This window comes from Oryx dammah, unplaced genomic scaffold (genome assembly GCF_014754425.2).
Source record: "Oryx dammah isolate SB20612 unplaced genomic scaffold, SCBI_Odam_1.1 HiC_scaffold_10, whole genome shotgun sequence".
NCBI classification, from domain to species: domain Eukaryota; kingdom Metazoa; phylum Chordata; class Mammalia; order Artiodactyla; family Bovidae; genus Oryx; species Oryx dammah.
Window position 1 is genome coordinate 17,612,147 of NW_024070194.1, and position 18,092 is coordinate 17,630,238.

The following is an 18,092-nucleotide window of genomic DNA, read 5'->3' on the forward strand; positions in this document are numbered from 1 at the left end:
CACAGCCTTCTGAGAGAGAAAGGGAGGTTTACATGAAGTCTCAGGTAAGAAAGGTAAAAACCTCAAGGCCCTGGTCACTAGGATCACAGAGGGGATGGGGGCCTAGGTAAAGGGGTACCTGGAAGGGGAAGCAGCTGCAGCCAGGTGAGCCTGGCAATGTGACTGTTCCCAGCACTTGGCGACAAGCATTGTGCCGAGTGCTTGGGATGACCCTGTGTATTCAGCCAGCAGCGGCCCCCTAGGCCAGTATTTCCCAGCTCTTGTGCTACAGCAGGTATCAATCCATCAGAACGAAGGGAAAGGAGCAGCTCCTTCCTCCTTTTAGCCCGCAGCACAGCCACCTGGGAACCGATAACAAAGCTGCTTCAGGAGCCCCTCCCCAGACTTCCTGGAGGGGGAGGGGGAGGGGGAGTCAGAAGGTGCGGGGCTGCTGGTAGTGTATCAAGATGGTGCATTGTAAACAAATTCCCCAGGTAAAGTCTAAGTACTCCTAGAGTTTGAGAATTACCGAACAATGTTTCTCAGCTGGTTTAAGTACCAGAATTTATGTGCATCCTTTAAGCCAGGAAGTGTACTTCTAGGAATGTCTTGAGAAGTGGTTGCAGAATTTCTGCAACCATGAATGCTTACACAAGATTGTTCTTTGCAGCACTATTTACTTTGGTGGAAAAAGTGAAACAACTCGCTGCCTCTCACTGGGAGCCGATTGCTTACGGTCACTCTGGGACCTCCGCACAGCAGTATGTGTTCTGGGGTAAGTCTGAGCGCTAACCTAGGGGATGGCCTAGGCTTATTTATTATGTCGCTTTGTGGTGTCCTAGCACGAAGGGGGGTTGGGTATACTTGCTGATAACTTTCATGGGAAAGCTTTTTCCAGCTGGGAGGTTATTTTGTCATTTTTCTCTCATCCAGTTTTGCACCCTGCCCCGCTGCCTTTTTTCACGTACAGAAAAGCTGTGTCCTTGAGAGGGAAGGACTGGTATGGTGATGAACCTGGCCAGGTCCTGACTCCTGGGACAGGTCTGGGGTGGAGTTTGGAGAGGAGAGAGAGGTGGGCGGGGCCTCAGAGCCCAGGCTAACCTGGCGGCCCCCAGGAGGCCATTTTAGGAAGAGTCCCAGGAACTCAAGGCCCCTCAGGCTAGATGGAAAAGGGACTGGACTGGTTGCAGAAGGCAGGCCAGCCTCTGCACCTGAAAACCCAAATCAGAGGCTCGTTGGGATGGGGGTCTTTCTTGATTGTTCCTGTTTCTAGTGAACTTGATTGTTGCATAGGTTCAAATGAATGTCATGCAAATGTATTTCTCTTAAAGAAAAAAAAGGAATAAAAAAGGAACTTCCCTGGTGATCTGGTGGTTAAGACTTCCACGCTTCCAATTCAGGTTGCACCCGTTTGATCCCTGATTGGGATCTGCTGTGGGCCGAGGCCCCAAAAATGAAAACAACAAAAAAGCCAGCCAGTACCTTTCTCACCTGTTAGTGTTAGTTGCTCAGTCGTGTCCGACTGTCTGCGATCCCATGGACTGTAGCCTCTGTCCATAGAATTCTCCTGGCAAAAGTACTGGAGTGAGTTGCCATTTCCTCCTCCAAGGGATCTTCCCAACCCAGGGATCGAACCCAGGTCTCCTGCAGTGCAGGCAAATTCTTTACCGTCAGAGCTATTGATGGAAATGGGGAAAGGGACCAATATTCACCAAAAGCCAACATGAGCCAAAGTTACAGCCAGTGGCACAAAGGAGATGGGGCCCGGGGGGTGAAAGGGGAAGCATCCAGCAAAGGCCAGGGTCAGTAAGTAACTCAGGAAACAGTTGTATTGGATCAGTTGAAGGGCCTTGAAGGTCGAGGTGAAGAATTTGGATTTGGCAGTGTGAGTAAGTAGGGAGCTCCTAAAGTTTTCTGAGACAGTGGCTGAGGAGAGGTGGGAAGAGATGGGAGGCAGGGTGATCAGGTGAGGTAGATCTGGGTAATTGAGACCAAACAGATGGCCACCTGTCTCAGGTCTAGGAGATATGTGGCTCTCTTCTCTGAGGTTCTGTATTTTCAGCTCCTATGAATTTCAGTTTATCAACATCTTACTTTAAAAGCCTTGAAGTGTTTTGTTGAGCAGTTACAATACAATTTGCTTTGTATTAGCTTTCTCCCAGTTGTTGGGTATTCACTCATCTAATTTTTCAAAAAGTATTTTTTAACTTTTGGCTGCTTTGGGTCTTAGTTGCAGCTCATCGGCTTCTCTCATCCTTGTACGTGGCTCCAGCTCTCTGGCTCAGAAGTCGCTGTGCACGGGCTTCCCAGGTGGCGCCAGTGATAAAAAGAAAAAAACCCCGTCTGCCAGTGCACATTCAGTAGCTCAGTCATGCAGCCGGTCAGTCAGTGCAGGAAATGTAAGAGACTCGGATTCAACCCCTGAGTGGGGAAGATTCCCTGGAGAAGAGCATGGCAACCACTCCAGTATTCTTGCCTGGAGAATCCCATGGACAGAGGAGCCTGGAAGGTTGCAAAGGGTCGGACATGACTGAAGCGGCTTAGCACACATGCACACATGGGCTTAGTTGCCTTGAGGCACATGGGATCTCAGTTCCTCCACCACAGATCAAAGCCACATCTCCTGCACAAGAAGGTGGATTCTTAACCGCTGGACTGCCAGGGAAGTCGCCTCATTCATCTAATTTTTGAGCATCCAGTGCTTTGACAGGGTGTGCTTGAAGCTGGCGAACCCACCCCCTAGGTTGTCGTGAAGGGTTTGCACTGCAACCCCCAGTAGTGGAAATGGTATGGGAATAACTAGCCTGGTGATAGAGGCAAGTCATCCAAAGCCACTGAACCTCAGTTTTCTCATCTGTGGAGACGTCTGGCTTTGGTGGGGGTCAGAGAAAATAAAGGCTGTGTAAAAACCCTTTTGTGAATAGCATCCAGCATTTGTAGAAGAGTAGATAACATATCAAGATGTCTTAGCTCTGCCTTTTTTTTTTTTTTTTAGTGATCAATTAATTTATTTTTGGCTGCTCTGGGTCTTCGTTGCCTCGTGTGGGTTTTCTCTATTGTGGTGCTTGGGCTTCTCACTGTGTGGCTTCTCTTTCGGAGCTCAGGCTCAGTAGTTAACGGCACACGGGCTTAGTTGCCACACAGCATGTGGGATTTTCCCAGACCAGGGGTTGAACTCATGTCCTCTGCCTTGGCAGGCAGATTCTTAACCCCTTGGACCACCAGGGAAGTCTTCAGTTCTGCTTCTGACAGCTGTGCGGCATTTGACAATCCGAGTTCCCATTTCTTTCTCTTCGTCTGAGGAAATTGAGAGGGTAGGTCATGGTAATCCTAAAGGTCTCTTCCTTCTTTGGCATTTTACCATCTGAGGGTTAAATGTTTTTGAAAGCAACATATTGTATATATAAATATCTCTTTGCCCATAGTTCAGGCAACACTGGGTTAAAGATTAGAACGCTAGATTAAGATGAAAAAAATCTTTAAAACTGTTATCTTTTCAGAATTAAGTGGTGAGGAATATTACTTAAAAATTGTATATGTCTGCATGACTTTCTTAAGTAGTTTTCTAGTTACAGTTGATTATGTGATTTTCTTGTGCAGTTTGCATTTCAGAAGGTCCCCAAGTTACAGCATCTTAACTTGGGGATGTTGATGTGGCAGGGATGAGTCAATAACCTGTGGGGAGAAGTACCACAGTCTCTTCTCTTGATGCCCTCTGGCTTCTAGCCAGGTTAATTAATTAGCAAGTGTTCTGCTTTTAATTCGGGGATTGAAAAAAATCCCTTTCTATTTTTCTGGTAGTCCCTACCTGTAAACCTCTGGGTCGTACAGAAATAAGCCTCCAGAGCTGGCTGTTGTGGGGACTGGGAGACTTAATGATTATATTTTTTCATTCTTTTTATTAGGGTCTCAGTGATAGGCTAGATGGGGACCAGATTCTATTTGGCACGCTTTCATCTTTTTTTATACTTGGGAACTTTCTTACCTCCTAAAGTATGTTTTACATTATAAAAGCAAATACACTGTGTTAATTATGGCAAGTTGAACAATGCAAAAGCACAGAAAGAGAAAATGAGTAACCTCCCCCTTATTCCCACCTTCCTGCATTAGCAGTGAGAGCAGGTCTGTTTTCTTCTTCGCGTTTCTCCGTGTTCATGTAGACACATGCAAATATACACACACATCCTGAGAGGTGTTTTTCTCTCCCTCTTATTTAAATTTTTTCCTGATTGTCAACAATTGCAGTTAACATTTTGAAGTACATATCTTTGCAATTCTGAACGTTTCCTTAAATAGATTCTCTGAAGTGGAATTACTGGGATGAAGACTTGGAGTGAGCATCTGTGAGGCATGCTAACGACGTGCTCTCCTTAAGCACATTTGTAGTGTTTGAGTGCTTGTCTTACCTTGTCCTTAGCTGCGACTGTTAGCAGTTTTGTGTTAATCTCTGCTCATTTGATGGCTGAAGAATCGTTTTTGGTTCTTGTAATCTGCATTTACAAATAATCTGTTTTGCCTGTGCTGGGTCTTTGCTGCTGCGCATGGACTTTGTGTGGTTGCAGTGAGCAGAGGCTGCTCTAGTTTCGGTGCTCGGGCTTCTCGTGGCGGCTTCTCTTGTTGCAGAGAATGGGCTCCTCTAGAGCACGTGGGCTCAGTAGTTGTGGCCCATGGTGTTAGTTGCCCTGAGGCACGTGGACTCTTCCTGGGCCAGGGAATGAACCCATGTCTTGTGCATTGGTAGGTGGATTCTTAACTACTGGACCACCAGGGAAGTCAGATGTTTGTCCTTTAAGGACCCTTACTTGCCTCTGTCTCTTCCAAGGCCCTGAAGAGGTCCTATGTTTCCATAAAATGTACAAATTAAGAAATTGCCCTTGTAATCCTTTAAGGGGCTTCCCAGGTGGCTCAGTGGTAATCTGCCTACCAGTGCAGGAGACTCAGAAGATGCGGGTTCAGTTTCTGGGTAGGGAAGATTCCCAGGAGGAGGGAGTGGCAACCCACTCCAGTATTCTTCCCTGGGAAATCCCACGGACAGAGGAGCCCCGAGGGCTACAGTCTATAAGATCACAAAAAGTCGGACACGACAGCACGCGTGCAATCACCTGAGACCACTGTCTTATTCCACCATGACCTCCCTCCTCACTGTTCCCCTTGTTCTAAGTGGCCTTCTGTTGGCTCTGGACATTGTTTCGGATCTACCTAAAGGTTTAGTTAGAATGTGTTTGCATGCTTGTGTGCTTACGTCACTCAGTCTTGTAGCCCACCAGACTCTTCTGTCCTTGGAATTTTCCAGGCAAGAATACCGGCATGGGTTGCCATTTCCTCCTCCAGGAGGTCTTCCCGATCGGAAGATCAAACCCTTGTCTCCTGTGTCTTCTGCATTGCAGGCAGATTCTTTACCCTCTGAGCCATTAGGGAAGCCCAGAATGCATTTAAGTTGGGTTTATCTAGTTATACGATTTGCAGTCACTTCCACCAACAGTTCAAATACTGACAACTGTTCTGGTAGAGGGAAGGCTTTCATGACACAGAGTTACAGGAACAGAGGCATTAATAGTAGCACCATATAAAGATGTCCTATAGAATCCACACCAGAGGTACCTAAGTAAAGAAAGATATGACAGGGTTTGAAACCTCCAGTCAGAAGCTGGTCTGTGGCAAATTCTTCCAATCATGGAGACCGTGAAAATGGAAGCAGAGGGCTCAGTTTTTAACCAACACTTATTAAAAATGGAACTTTTCTTCTGCCAAGAATGTGCTTAATGCAGTGTACACAGTTAAAAGTGTACACATCAGAAGAAAAACTGAGTCATCTTTATTTTCTCTCTATAAAAACTGTATTACAAAGCTATTATCATAAGAGCCCAAGCAGCAACGAATGCCCAGTGTAGACAAAAATAAATAAATAAAATTATAAGAAAAAGAGAAGATTTTTAAAAGTACGCCCAGGGACTTCCCTGGTGGTCCAGTGGCTAAGACTCTGCACTCCCCATTCAAGGGGCCTGGGTTCAATCCCTGGTCAGGGAACTAGATCCCACATGCTACAGCTTAGACCCTGTATACTGCAGTGAAGACTGGCAATTCCACATGATGGAGCTAGAACCCAGCGCAGCTGAATAAATAAATAAATGTATTTTTTTTAAGTGCCTCCAGGGACTTCCCCGGTGGCTTAGTGGTAGAGAATCCGCCTGCCAGGGTAGGAGACATGGGTTTGATCCCTGATCTGGGAAGATCCCACGTGCCAAGGAGCAACTTACCCCACACGTCACTGCTATTGAGCCTGTGCTCTGCAACAAGACAAGCCGCCACAATGAGAAAGCCTGTGCACCGCAGCTAAAGAAGAGCCCAAGCAGCAACGAATGCCCAGTGTAGACAAAAATAAATAAATAAAATTATAAGAAAAAGAGAAGACTTTTAAAAGTACGCCCAAAAGTAGGAAAAAAGACTACTTTTGTGATAGTGATATTTGTGATGTGATATTTGTTAGTTGTTTAAAAATGTGCAGTTTGCTATCTTTTTTTCTCATTTTGAATACAGTCATATTTGTGCCAATTTCATATATTTAATATAACATTTTTTTCTTAGTAAAGGCCCCCCAAATTACATAAGTTTCAGTTCTGACAAAACCCTTATGTGGCTTCAACCCTTAGGATGAATATATTGCTAGAGATTAAGCCCTAACCCCTTAAGAAGACCAATAGTGTCTGTCCCCTCTGCTGCTGTAGTTTAGATGCTCAGTCATGTCCAATTCTTTGCAGCCCCATGGACGGCAGCCCGCCAGGCTCCTCTGTCTGTGGGATACTCCAGGCGAGAATACTGGAGTCCTTGCCTTCTCCAGGGCATCTTCCTGATTTAGGGATCGAACTCATGTCTCCTGCTTGGCAGGTGGATTCCTTACCACTGTACCACCCGGAAAGCCCTTTGGAAATGAAATTTCTTGCCTTTTACTCTGATTTTGACACGGAAATAAAACTTTTGAAGGGAGTGTTGATTACTTGATGCAGTCTGTTCATCACCTTGCCTTTTTCACTTAACAGTATATCTTAGAGGCCTTTTCTCTCTTCATATGTGAAGAGATCCTTTGTTCTTTTCAGCAATTACCTCTTAAAAATATATATATATACATTTACTTATTTGGTTGCATGGGATCTTAGTTGTGGCATGTGGGATCTAGTTTCCTGACCAGGGATCGAACCCAGGCCTCATGTGTTGGGAGCTCAGAGTCTTAGCCACTGGACCACCAGGGAAATCCCACAGCAGTTACCTCTTATTTCTTTGTGTAGATATACCATATTTATCTTAGTGCTGTGCTCTGGATTGTCATGTATTAACTGTCACAAACAAAAATGCAGTAAGGAACCTTATATATATCTGTCATTTCACAGAGTACAGTTGTAGGATAAACTTTGAGAATTTGCACTCCCATGAGTGTATGAGAAAATTTTAGGTTGGAAATAAGTTTTCTTGGATTTTTTTTTGTGTGTGTGTGGAAGAATATATGTAAGATAAAACGTACCATTTTAACCATTTTCAGGTGTGGGGTTCCGTGGTGTTAAGTATGTTGACATCGCTGTATGGCCATCACCACCATCCATTTCCAGGACTTCATCTTCTCAAACTGAAACTCTGCACCCATTAACTAGTAACTCCCTATTCCCTGGTTTCCCCAGCCCCTGGCAGCCACCATTTCACTTTTTGTATCCATAAATTTGATTACTCGGATACCTCATAAAAGTGGAATCATACAGTGTTTGTCCTTCTGGGTCTGGCTTATTTCACCCAGCACAATGTGCTCAAGGTTCATCCCTGTTGGAGCGTGTGTCCGAATGGCCTTCCTTTTTTAAGGCTGCATGATACTTTGCTTTGAGAATATGCCACGTTTTCGCTTATCCGTTCAGCCATCCATGGATGATTGCGCTGTTTCCGCCTTTTGGTTATTGTGAATAGTGCTGCTACAGACACGGGTGTGCAGGAATCTGTCGAGTTCCTGTTTTCAATCCTTTTGGGTATATACCCAGAAGTTTCATCAGGTTTTGAAGGCATCACTCTTGTCGTCTCTCAGCTTTCAGTATTGCAGTTGGGAAACCCCAAGTCATTCTGAATACTGATCCTTTGCGTGTGACCTACTTTTGCTTCTCTAGAAATTTCTAGAATGTCTTCTCATCCTGGACTTTCTTGATTATATGCCCTGATATGAGTCTATTTCTGTTTTTTTCCTGTTGTGCTGAGAGTTCTGGGAGTCAAGCGGGGGATGAAAACTGGGCGGAGGGGTGGACTCAGGGGCGGGTGGGTCTCACCATGTATTATTATGAGCTCCATGCCTCACCGGCAGTGTTCCTGGAGCTGAGTAGAGGAAGAAGGCTGAGGATCTGGACATCTTCAACAGTTAGTAAATGAAGTTTCGTGTAATTCCTCTTGTTGGTATCTTCTCAGTCTCCTGTGTCTAGTAACTACCTGTCCAGGGACCTTCTTCCACATTCAAAAATAATTCTGACCTGCCTAAAAATAAATTTCTGATCTGCCAGGGTCTGGGTTGCAGCCATGGTGGGCAGGGAGTAATATAGGGAAGGGATCTAAGAGTCTACTATTTGATATATTTAAGCTGCTTTATTGACTATGCCAAAGCCTTTGACTGTGTGGATCACAATAAACTGTGGAAAATTCTGAAAGAGATGGAAATACCAGACCACCTGACCTGCCTCTTGAGAAACCTATATGCAGGTCAGGAAGGAACAGTTCAAACTGGACATGGAACAACAGACTGGTTCCAAATAGGAAAAGGAGTACGTCAAGGCTGTATATTGTTACCCTGCTTATTTAACTTATACGCAGAGTACATCATGAGAAACGCTGGGCTGGAAGAAGCACAAGCTGGAATTAAGATTGCTGGGAGAAATATCTATAACCTCAGATATGCAGATGACACCACCCTTATGGCAGAAAGTGAAGAGAAACTAAAGAGCCTCTTGATGAAAGTGAAAGAGGAGAATGAAAAGGTTGGCTTAAAGCTCAACATTCAGAAAACAAAGATCATGGCATCTGGTCCCATGACTTCATGGGAAATAGATGGGGAAACAGTGGAAACAGTGTCAGACTTTATTTTGGGGGGCTCCAAAATCACTGCAGATGGTGACTGCAGCCATGAAATTAAAAGACGCTTACTCCTTGGAAGAAAAGTTATGACCAACCTAGATAGCATATTGAAAAGCAGAGACATTACTTTGCCAACAAAGGTCCGTCTAGTCAAGGCTGTGGTTTTTCCAGTAGTCATGTATGGATGTGAGAGTTGGACTGTGAAGAAAGCTGAGCGCCGAAAAATTGATGCTTTTGAACCGTGGTGTTGGAGAAGACTCTTGAGAGTCCCTTGGACTGCAAAGAGATCCAACGAGTCCATTCTGAAAGAGATCAGCCCTGGGATTTCTTTGGAAGGAATGATGCTGAAGGTGAAACTCCAGTACTTTGGCCACCTCATGCGAAGAGTTGACTCATTGGAAAAGACTCTGATGGTGGGAGGGATTAGGGGCAGGAGGAGAAGGGGACGACAGAGGATGAGATGGCTGGATGGCATCACGGACTCGATGGACATGAGTCTGAGTGAACTCCGGGAGTTGGTGATGGACAGGGAGGCCTGGCGTGCTGCGATTCATGGGGTCGCAAACAGTCGGACACGACTGAGCGACTGAACTGAACTGAAGCTGCTCTTTGGAGAAGGAAATGACAACCCACTCCAGTATTCTTGCCTGGAGAATCCTATGGACAGAGGGGCCTCGCGGGCTGTAGTCCATGGGGTCGCAGTCGGACATGACTGAGTGATTACGCAACAAGCTGCTTTTCAAGCCTTCTGCTGCGGATTTTTCCTCCTGTAGCAGCCCTCTCTCCCAACCTCACCTTTATGCCCCCTTCTAGAGATGCCACTAACTTCTGAGTCTTTTGGGAGATTCTGTGGTATAAATCAGGTTAAATTTTCACCTTTTCTTACTGCCTGCTTGGTTTTGCCATCTGATAATACTTGCCCATTTACTTTCTACCCCAACAATTTTGTTGTGTGGTCCCTTCTCCTCTTTATTTTAGGGTTATGCTGTCATTTTGGTGTTTTTTTTTTTTTTCCACCACAGCTTGTGGGATCTTAGTCCTTGACCAGGCATTGAACCCGTGCTCTCAGCAGTGGAAGTGCAGAATTGTAACCACTGGACCACCAGGGAACTCCCGGTTTCTTCATTTTAAAAGTAGAGTTTCAAGAGGGAGTCTAGTGGCATACCTGTGATAAATCCACCATCTTCAAATAGTTTTTTCCCAAACGTCTCCCCAGTGATCCCAACGCCCTGTGTTGACTAGTCTACCTTTCTGCCTCTGGGCTGAGATGCTTACCTTTGTCCTGCACCAAATATAAAGTCCCATTTGTCTGTGGATCCTATTCCGGAGCTTTTTCTTCTGTTTCAGCAGATCTTTTAATTTATTTTTTAAACTTGAAAGTAGTAAAAAAAAAAAAAGAAAAAGTAGTAGAGTTTTTGTGGGATGGAAAAAGAGTTCTTTGAGTTGTTTATTTTATTTTCTAAAGGCATTGTCTTTTTTTTTTTCTTGGCCACACCCTGAGCATTTGGGATCTTAGTTCCCTGACTAGGGATCGAACCTGCACCCCCTTCAGGGGAAGCATGGAGTCCTAACTACTGGACCGCCAGGGAAGTCCCTCAACAGACCTTTATTAGCACATTCTACATGTCAGGCTCTGATCTAGGCACTGGAGGTAAAAGCAGTGCCTCATGGAGATCACATTCTAGTAGAGGGAGACAGGAAATAAATAATGTCAGAGAGTGATAAGTACTAGGAAGAAAAATAGAAAGTAAGACAGAGAGAAAGAGGTTGAGTTACTGTAGATACCAACAGAGGAGTGATGATGATGAGTGGAGTCTTTAATAAAGTGGAAACTCCAGCCACGCTTGGATCTGTAGAGAGGGGGATGTTGTGGGCAGAGGAAATTCCCAGAGCAAAGACCCTGAGACAGAAATGAGCTAGATGAGCTGGAAGAATAACAAGACCAGTGTGGCTGGAGCCCTGCAGGCAAAGGGGAAAGTGGTATCTCGGCCTAGATTTTGCAGGGCCCGCTAGACCATGGCAGAAAGTGTGTACTTCCCCCCCGCACCCAGTGAGTGTCGAGAATAGAAGAAGGGAGATGTAGACATCCTGACGTATTAAAACAAGGCTGTGGTGGTTGTGTAGAGAACGGACTATGGGAGGGGGCAGGAGGAGCAAGCGACACTTGGGCTGTTGTCAGCGAGAGGGAGTGGCAACCTGGACTAGCTAGATGCGGTGGACAAGGTGAGAAGCTGCTACTTCTGGAATATGTTTGGAAGGTAGAGGCAGCCGAACAGATGGGCTGAAGGACTGATGTGGATGGAAAGGAAAAGAGAGACCTGATCAGCTAGAGGAGTGGCAGTGATTAACGGAGCTTGACCAGGTACTTCACACAGATCCTTTCGTTTACTTTTCTAACCCTTTGAGAAAAATGATGTCTTTTTGAAGAGTAGAGGAAATGGAGGCTCAGGTAGTTTAAGTAACCTGCCTGTGATGACAGTCTGGTCATTGGAAGAGATAGGATTTTATTTCTGTAAGGTCAGTAGTAAAGTCCCTTTCTCTTTTGGATTCTAGTAATTTTGTGACTTTTCTTTTTCGTCTTGGTCAGCTTAGCTGAGGGTTTGTCAAATTTTACAGTCTTTTCAAAGAACCTATTTTCGGTTTTGTTAATTTTCTCTGATGTTTTTCTAGTCGCTTTCATTAATTTCTGCTCTAGCCTTTATTTCTTTTCTCCTGTTTGATTTCGGTTCCATTTTCTCCTCTTTCCTTCTTTTCCAGTGTCTTAAGATAGGTTAGGTTATTGATTGAAAATCTTTCTTCTTTTTTTTGGCCATGCTGTACCGCTTGCAGGATCTTAGTTCCCCAACCAGGGATGGAACCCTCACCTTCAGCAGTGAAAGCCTGGACCAGCTTCCCATATAGGAAATGGGAATAGCAGCACTGTCTCCTCCAAAGGCTACTATGAGAGATAAAATAATGAAATGCTTATGCTGTGCTCTGCCTAATGCTTGGCAAATAGGGAAAGTAACACACACAAAAATCTTCATTTTGTTACATTATATGACTTCTTACAGTTTTCTTTTTATTTGTTTGCTTATTTATTTATTCGGCCGCCTCGGGCCTTAGTTGTGGCACCCAGGATCTTCACTGCATCACACGGGGTCTTTCCCTGTGGCGGCGCATGGACTAGCTCGTTGCAGCGTTTGGGTTTAGATGCCCGGCTCCAGGTGGAATCTTAGTCCCCAACCAGGGATTGAACCTGTCTCCTGCATTGCAGGATGGATTCGTAACCACTGCACCACCAAGGAAGTCCCAACTTCTTCCAATTTTCTAATCTGTATTTCATAAATCATTGTGTGTGTCTGTGTTTCATATGGGAAAGACTGTAGTAAATCAGTAGCAAGAGAATACCTATTTTTTGCATGGAATAGCAAGAAGCATCACAGAGCAATCTGTCATTTTGGGGAAGGAGCCAAGTATGTGTCCACGCAAAAACTTGTACATGAATGTTCATTGCAGCCTTATTCAGAGTAGCCTCAAATTGTAAGCAACCCAAATATTTATCAGCTGGTGAAAGGCTAAATAAATTGTGTTATAGATCCTTACAGTGGAATACTACTCAGCATTGAAAAGGAACTGCAGGGACATGCAGTGACATAAAGGAATCTCAAATATATGCCATGTGAAAGGAGCCAGTATTGTATGGCCTATTCATTTAAAATTCTAGAAAAGGAAAGAAATCTATAAAAAAGTGGATTAATGGTTGTGTGAACTAAAAGGGCTCAGCCAAAAAGGGGAATGAGCAAACATTTGTCAAAGTTAATTTTATTTTTGCACTTAAAATGGATAAGTTTTATTTAAAACAAAAACAGGATTTCCTTGGTGGTCCAGTGATTGAGAATCTTCCTGCCAATGCAGGGGACATGGGTTCAATCCCTGGTCCTGGAAGATGCCACATGCCACAGAGCAGCTAAGCCTGTGCACAGCAGCTAGAGAGTAGTCCTTGCCTGCCCCAACTGGAGAAAGCCCTCACGAAGCAATGATGACTTAGTGCAGCCAAAAATAGATAATTTAAAAACAGAGATGAAAAACTGTGGGACACAGACAAAGCAATAGTAAAGAGAAACAAGTGCAACAACAATAAATGGTTAAATTTAATCATACATTAAATTTAGTTGATCAGTAGCTTACATATACAGTGAAACCATGTTCTCTTTTCACTGGGTTGTAAATTCGCTTTCTCATCATCCCAGTTGGGGACATTTTACAGCTCAGCATCTGGGTAAACAGAATCCTTCTAGGCCCAAGTACTCAGTGGTAAAGAACCCACCTCCCAGTGCAGGAGATGCAGGTTTGATCCCTGGGTTGAGAGGATCCCCTGGAGAAGGAAATGGCAACCCACTCCAGTATTCTTCCCTGGAAGATCCCATGGACAGACGAGCCTAGCAGGCTACAACTCACGGGGACACAAAGAATCTGACGTGACTTGCGACTAAACGACAACCTTGTGCCTCAGAGTTTCCCTTTAGTGGAAGTGGATTCATTTTATTCATTTTTGGCTTCGCTGGGTCTTCGTTGCTGCACACAGCAGTGAGCAGGGTACTCTTTGAGGGGCTGGCTTCTCATTGTGGTGGCTTCTCTTGTTGCAGAGCACAAGCTGTAGGGTGTGTGAGCTTCAGTAGTTGTGGGGCACAGGCTTGGCTGCCCTGCAACATGTGGGATCTTGTCTGATCAGATGTAGAGTCCACATCCCCTTCATTGGCAGATGGATTCTTTACCCCTGGTCCACCAGGGAAGTCCCATGAATTCCTTTCTTAAGGGAGAATTTATATCTGACTTGTATTTCTTTCTCAAAAATGAGATGTGCTTATATGCTGTGTCTGTAAGTCTCTGTCCTGAAGCATTCCAGAGGAAGAATGGTGGAGGGTTTTGCCCAGGGCAGTGACATGGTCCCATGTATTAATACAACTGGAAACTGCCCTGTGGATGGAGGAGAGGCGCGTTTGGGGAGAATCAGAAAGGCTGGAGAATCAGAGGCTCAGTGTGGTTCATGGATCTGTATGCTTCAATGTACGCATTTTTCTATATATACGTTTTGTGCTTGCATGCAAAGTCGCTTCAGTCATGTCCAACTCTGTGCTACCCTATGGATTGCAGCTCACCAGGCTCCTCTGTCCATGGGATTCTTCAGGTAAGAATACTGGAGAGGGTTGCCATTCCCTTCTCCAGGGGATCTTCCCAACCCAGGGATCGAATCCACGCCTCTCACAGCTCCTGCATTGGTAGGTGGGTTCTTTACCACTAGCGCCATCTGGGAAGCCCCGTGTATGTTACACTTCATTTTTTAAAACATGAGAACAAGGAAATGTCTCAGTAGTCCAGATGAAGTCCAGCGATCAGAGGAAGAGGCTTCAGGTCAGTCTGACAGTGGGACCAGTCTGGGGACTTGCATGGGATTCTGGTTGCAGAACTGACAGGGTTTGAGGGGAGATTGCACAGCTGAGAGGAGGCACTGGGGGAGGGACGGGAGGCCAGGAGAGGAAGGAAGCCAAGTCACACCGAAGCACTGAAGACTGTTTCTGCGTGGGGCTCAGGGGTTCTGACCCAGTGAATCAACTCACTGAGTAGCTCTGCGATTCTGCCAGGATGGGGGGTCAAGAAGAGACCTGGACCCCATCGTCAAATGTCATGGTTCAGTGGGGAAAGACGACAGCCTTCCTGGACCAGTGGGGGACGGCGTGGAGGGCCTTTGGGGGAGGAAGTAGACATCGCTTCCTGACCCCTCCATCATACACTCTCCTTACCTGTTCGCCTCCCAGAGCTGAGGGTGGGGATTAATAACAAAGTGATGGAGCTCTCACCCACCTGGGTGTGATGTAAATTCCAGTTCTGAAGTTCCCTAGCTGTGTGACCTTGAACAGGTTGCTTAACCTTTTTGAGTCTCGATTTCCTCACTTGCAAAATGAGGATAATATCCTATTTGCTCTCATAGGATTTTCGTCTCCTCTTTCCCTTCCTAAAAAAACTGCATTTACAATTTCCCTGCTGCCTTGTAATATGTCTATATTGTAGATGGACAGAAATGGTACTCAGGGTGGTTCTTGGGTACCTGGGTGAAGAATTCCTTTATTTCAGCTTCTGAGGGCTCCATGGACTTGGGGCCACCAGTCCCTTGAGCATCTTAGAACAGAAGCAACTCTGAGGGGGCAGCAGGCAATGGAGGAAAGCAGAGGGGCTGGAAATGGAACTCTCTGGGTGACCGTGGGCGACCCCTAGTGGGAAAGTATAGCAACACAGCATGGCTGCAAGGATGCGTTTTGCAGCTTTCTAACAGATTTTGCTGATAATATATGCTTTTGCTGCAGGTACCAGGTGGAATGCATTGTAGCTTGCTTTTTATTCACTTGGATACAGCCCTGATGTCCTCATTTACGCCATTGTATGTATGGAAGGCGGTTTCCTTTACTGGTAAATCTTGTTATTTATATCACTATTTTCCTTAGCTTTTACGGTTGTCCTTTCCAGAGCTTATGAATTCCTACGAGAATCCTCTGAAATATATTTACGTAACAAAGGTGTTTTCTATAAAAGGACTTTAAGATCACATTCAACGCATGTATTTTAAGATTCATTTTATGCAATAATTTAAAAGTAGCACTTTATGTACCAGGCACTGTTCTATGTATAAGTTTATTTAATCCTCATAATGACTCTATGAGGTGCATATAATTATCCTCATTATTTTTTTGGCTGTGGTGCAAGGTATGCGGAATCTTAGTTTCTCAACCAGGAATGGAACCCACGCCTGCTGCATTGGGAGCTCAGTCTTAACCACTAGACCGCCAAGGAAGTCCCTGTTATCCCCATTTTATAGTAGAGAAACTGAGCCTTAGAGAGGACAGATAACATGCTGAAATTCATGCCGTTAATAAATGGCAGAACCAGGATTGCAACCTAATTTTGTTCTCTTAATTATTCTATTATATTACCTATGACCTGAAAATTATTTCTCCAAAGTTTTCGTAAAATTGGGGTGCATCTTTTGTATCTTATAAGCCAATAAAAACAGTAATAATAGGCCGACCAACTTAACCTCTAGTCTGAGTCTTGGTTCTTCTTCGCAGTGACCTTGGATCCCCTAGACCTCATCTATAAAACGGGGGGTGGGCATGTGAAGAATTATATGAATTTTTTTTTTGAAATTAAAGCACATTTTGGCTGTGCCGGGTCTTGGTTGCTGTGTGCAGGCTTTCTCTCCTTGCGGCGAGTGGGGACAGCTCTTCATTGCGCTGTGCTGGCTTCTCATTGTGGTGGCTTCTCTTGTTGCAGAGCATGGGCTCTACGCTGGAAAGCTCCAGAATGTAGGCTCAGTAGTTGTGCTCGGGCTTAGTTGCCTTCGGCATGTGGAATCTTTGCAAACCAGGGATCAAACCCGTGTCTCTTGCGTTGGCAACTTTCTTAACCAGTGAAATGCCAGGGAAGTTCCCTTATGCTGGTTTTAAAATCTTATGCACATTTAAAAATTACATTTAGGTTATTAGGTGCCAGAACTCATTCTGTTTCTCCTTTCCCCACCCCACACATTGTTTTTCCCTCCCCACAACCAGGGATCGAACCTGGGCCATGACAGTGAAAGGGCCAACTCCTAACCACTAGGCCCCCAGTGAACTCCCCCAGACATTGTTTTTAATACCTGTCTGTGCTGATGCAGGAACGTTGATTCGTTGCATCGGAATTCTGCGTGGTATTCCACAGCCTGCGTTTGTCACATTTCTTATTCCTTCTCCTTGTGACAGGTTTGGGGCTTCTCGGGGTCTCTCCAAGGCCCTGCTGCCATCTGTGCGGGGGCAGTGGACATGGTGTCCTGCCCCTCCGGGCTTGCCCCCAGTTTCTCTGGGAGATGTCTGTAGCTGGGGAGTTTCTGAGCCAAAAGGGCTTCACTTGTTCACAAATGCTGGCAAATGCTGTCCTGCGTGGGGGACCAGTCTGTCCCCTATCAGCCAGTGTATGGAGATTCCCCCGCCTCTCCATCTTTGCCAGTGTTTGGTATTATCTGTGTCTCTGATTGGCAATCTGACGAGTATAAAGTGGTCTCTTATTTTTGCTTTCTGAACACCAGTGAGGCTGATAGATTTTTCTTGTTGGTTGAAATTCCTCTTTTGTGAGTTTCCTGTTTATACACTTTGCTCATTATTAGATTCTACAACTTTTTCTTTTAGACATTAATTCCTTGTTTCATTTTAATATAGTAAAAATTCACCATTTCTAAAAAATGAGTTTTACTAACACAGCATTGTAAATCAACTGTAGTCCGGCATAAAACAATTTTTTTAAATTAAAAAATGAGTTTTAAGGAATTCCTTGGCATTTCAGTGATCAGGACTCTGCTTTCACTGCTGAGGACATGGGTTGGGGAACTGAGATGCAGCCAATAAACTAAAACATGTTTATTAAGTGTTTGTATTTCTTCTGAGATTTTTTTTTCATATTACTTGCCCATTTTTTCCCTACTGACATGGCTTTTTTTTGTTTTTGGCTTGTAGGGATCTTAGTTCCCTAATGAGGGATTGAACCCTGGTCCTGGTAGTGAAAGTGCCTGAGAGTCCTAACCATTGGACCACCAGGGAATTCCCTTTTTCTTATTGAATGATTGAAGTTCTTTTTATAGGATAGTGTCATTAACTTAAAAAAAAATTAATCATGCTACAAATATTTTCTCCCCATCTGTACTCGGTTTTAACTTTGCTTACAGTTTCTCTAGCCCTACAGAAACATTCAGTCTTCATCATTTTACGTCCACTGGTCTTTGGGTGCGTGCGCGTGCGTGTGTCTCTTCTGAGTTTTGTGCCAGACATTGCAACTTTTGGGGTCCTTCGCTATTACCTCTAAATGTTGCCTGTAAGAAATGAAACAGCTGCTGCTGCTGCTGCTTTTCTAAGAGGCTGCTGAGAGACGGTAATAAACTAACCAGTGAAAATCGCCTTCCTCTTGGGCCCTGCGTCTGTGCCACCTGCATTCCTCTGCCCAGACTTGGGTTCAGA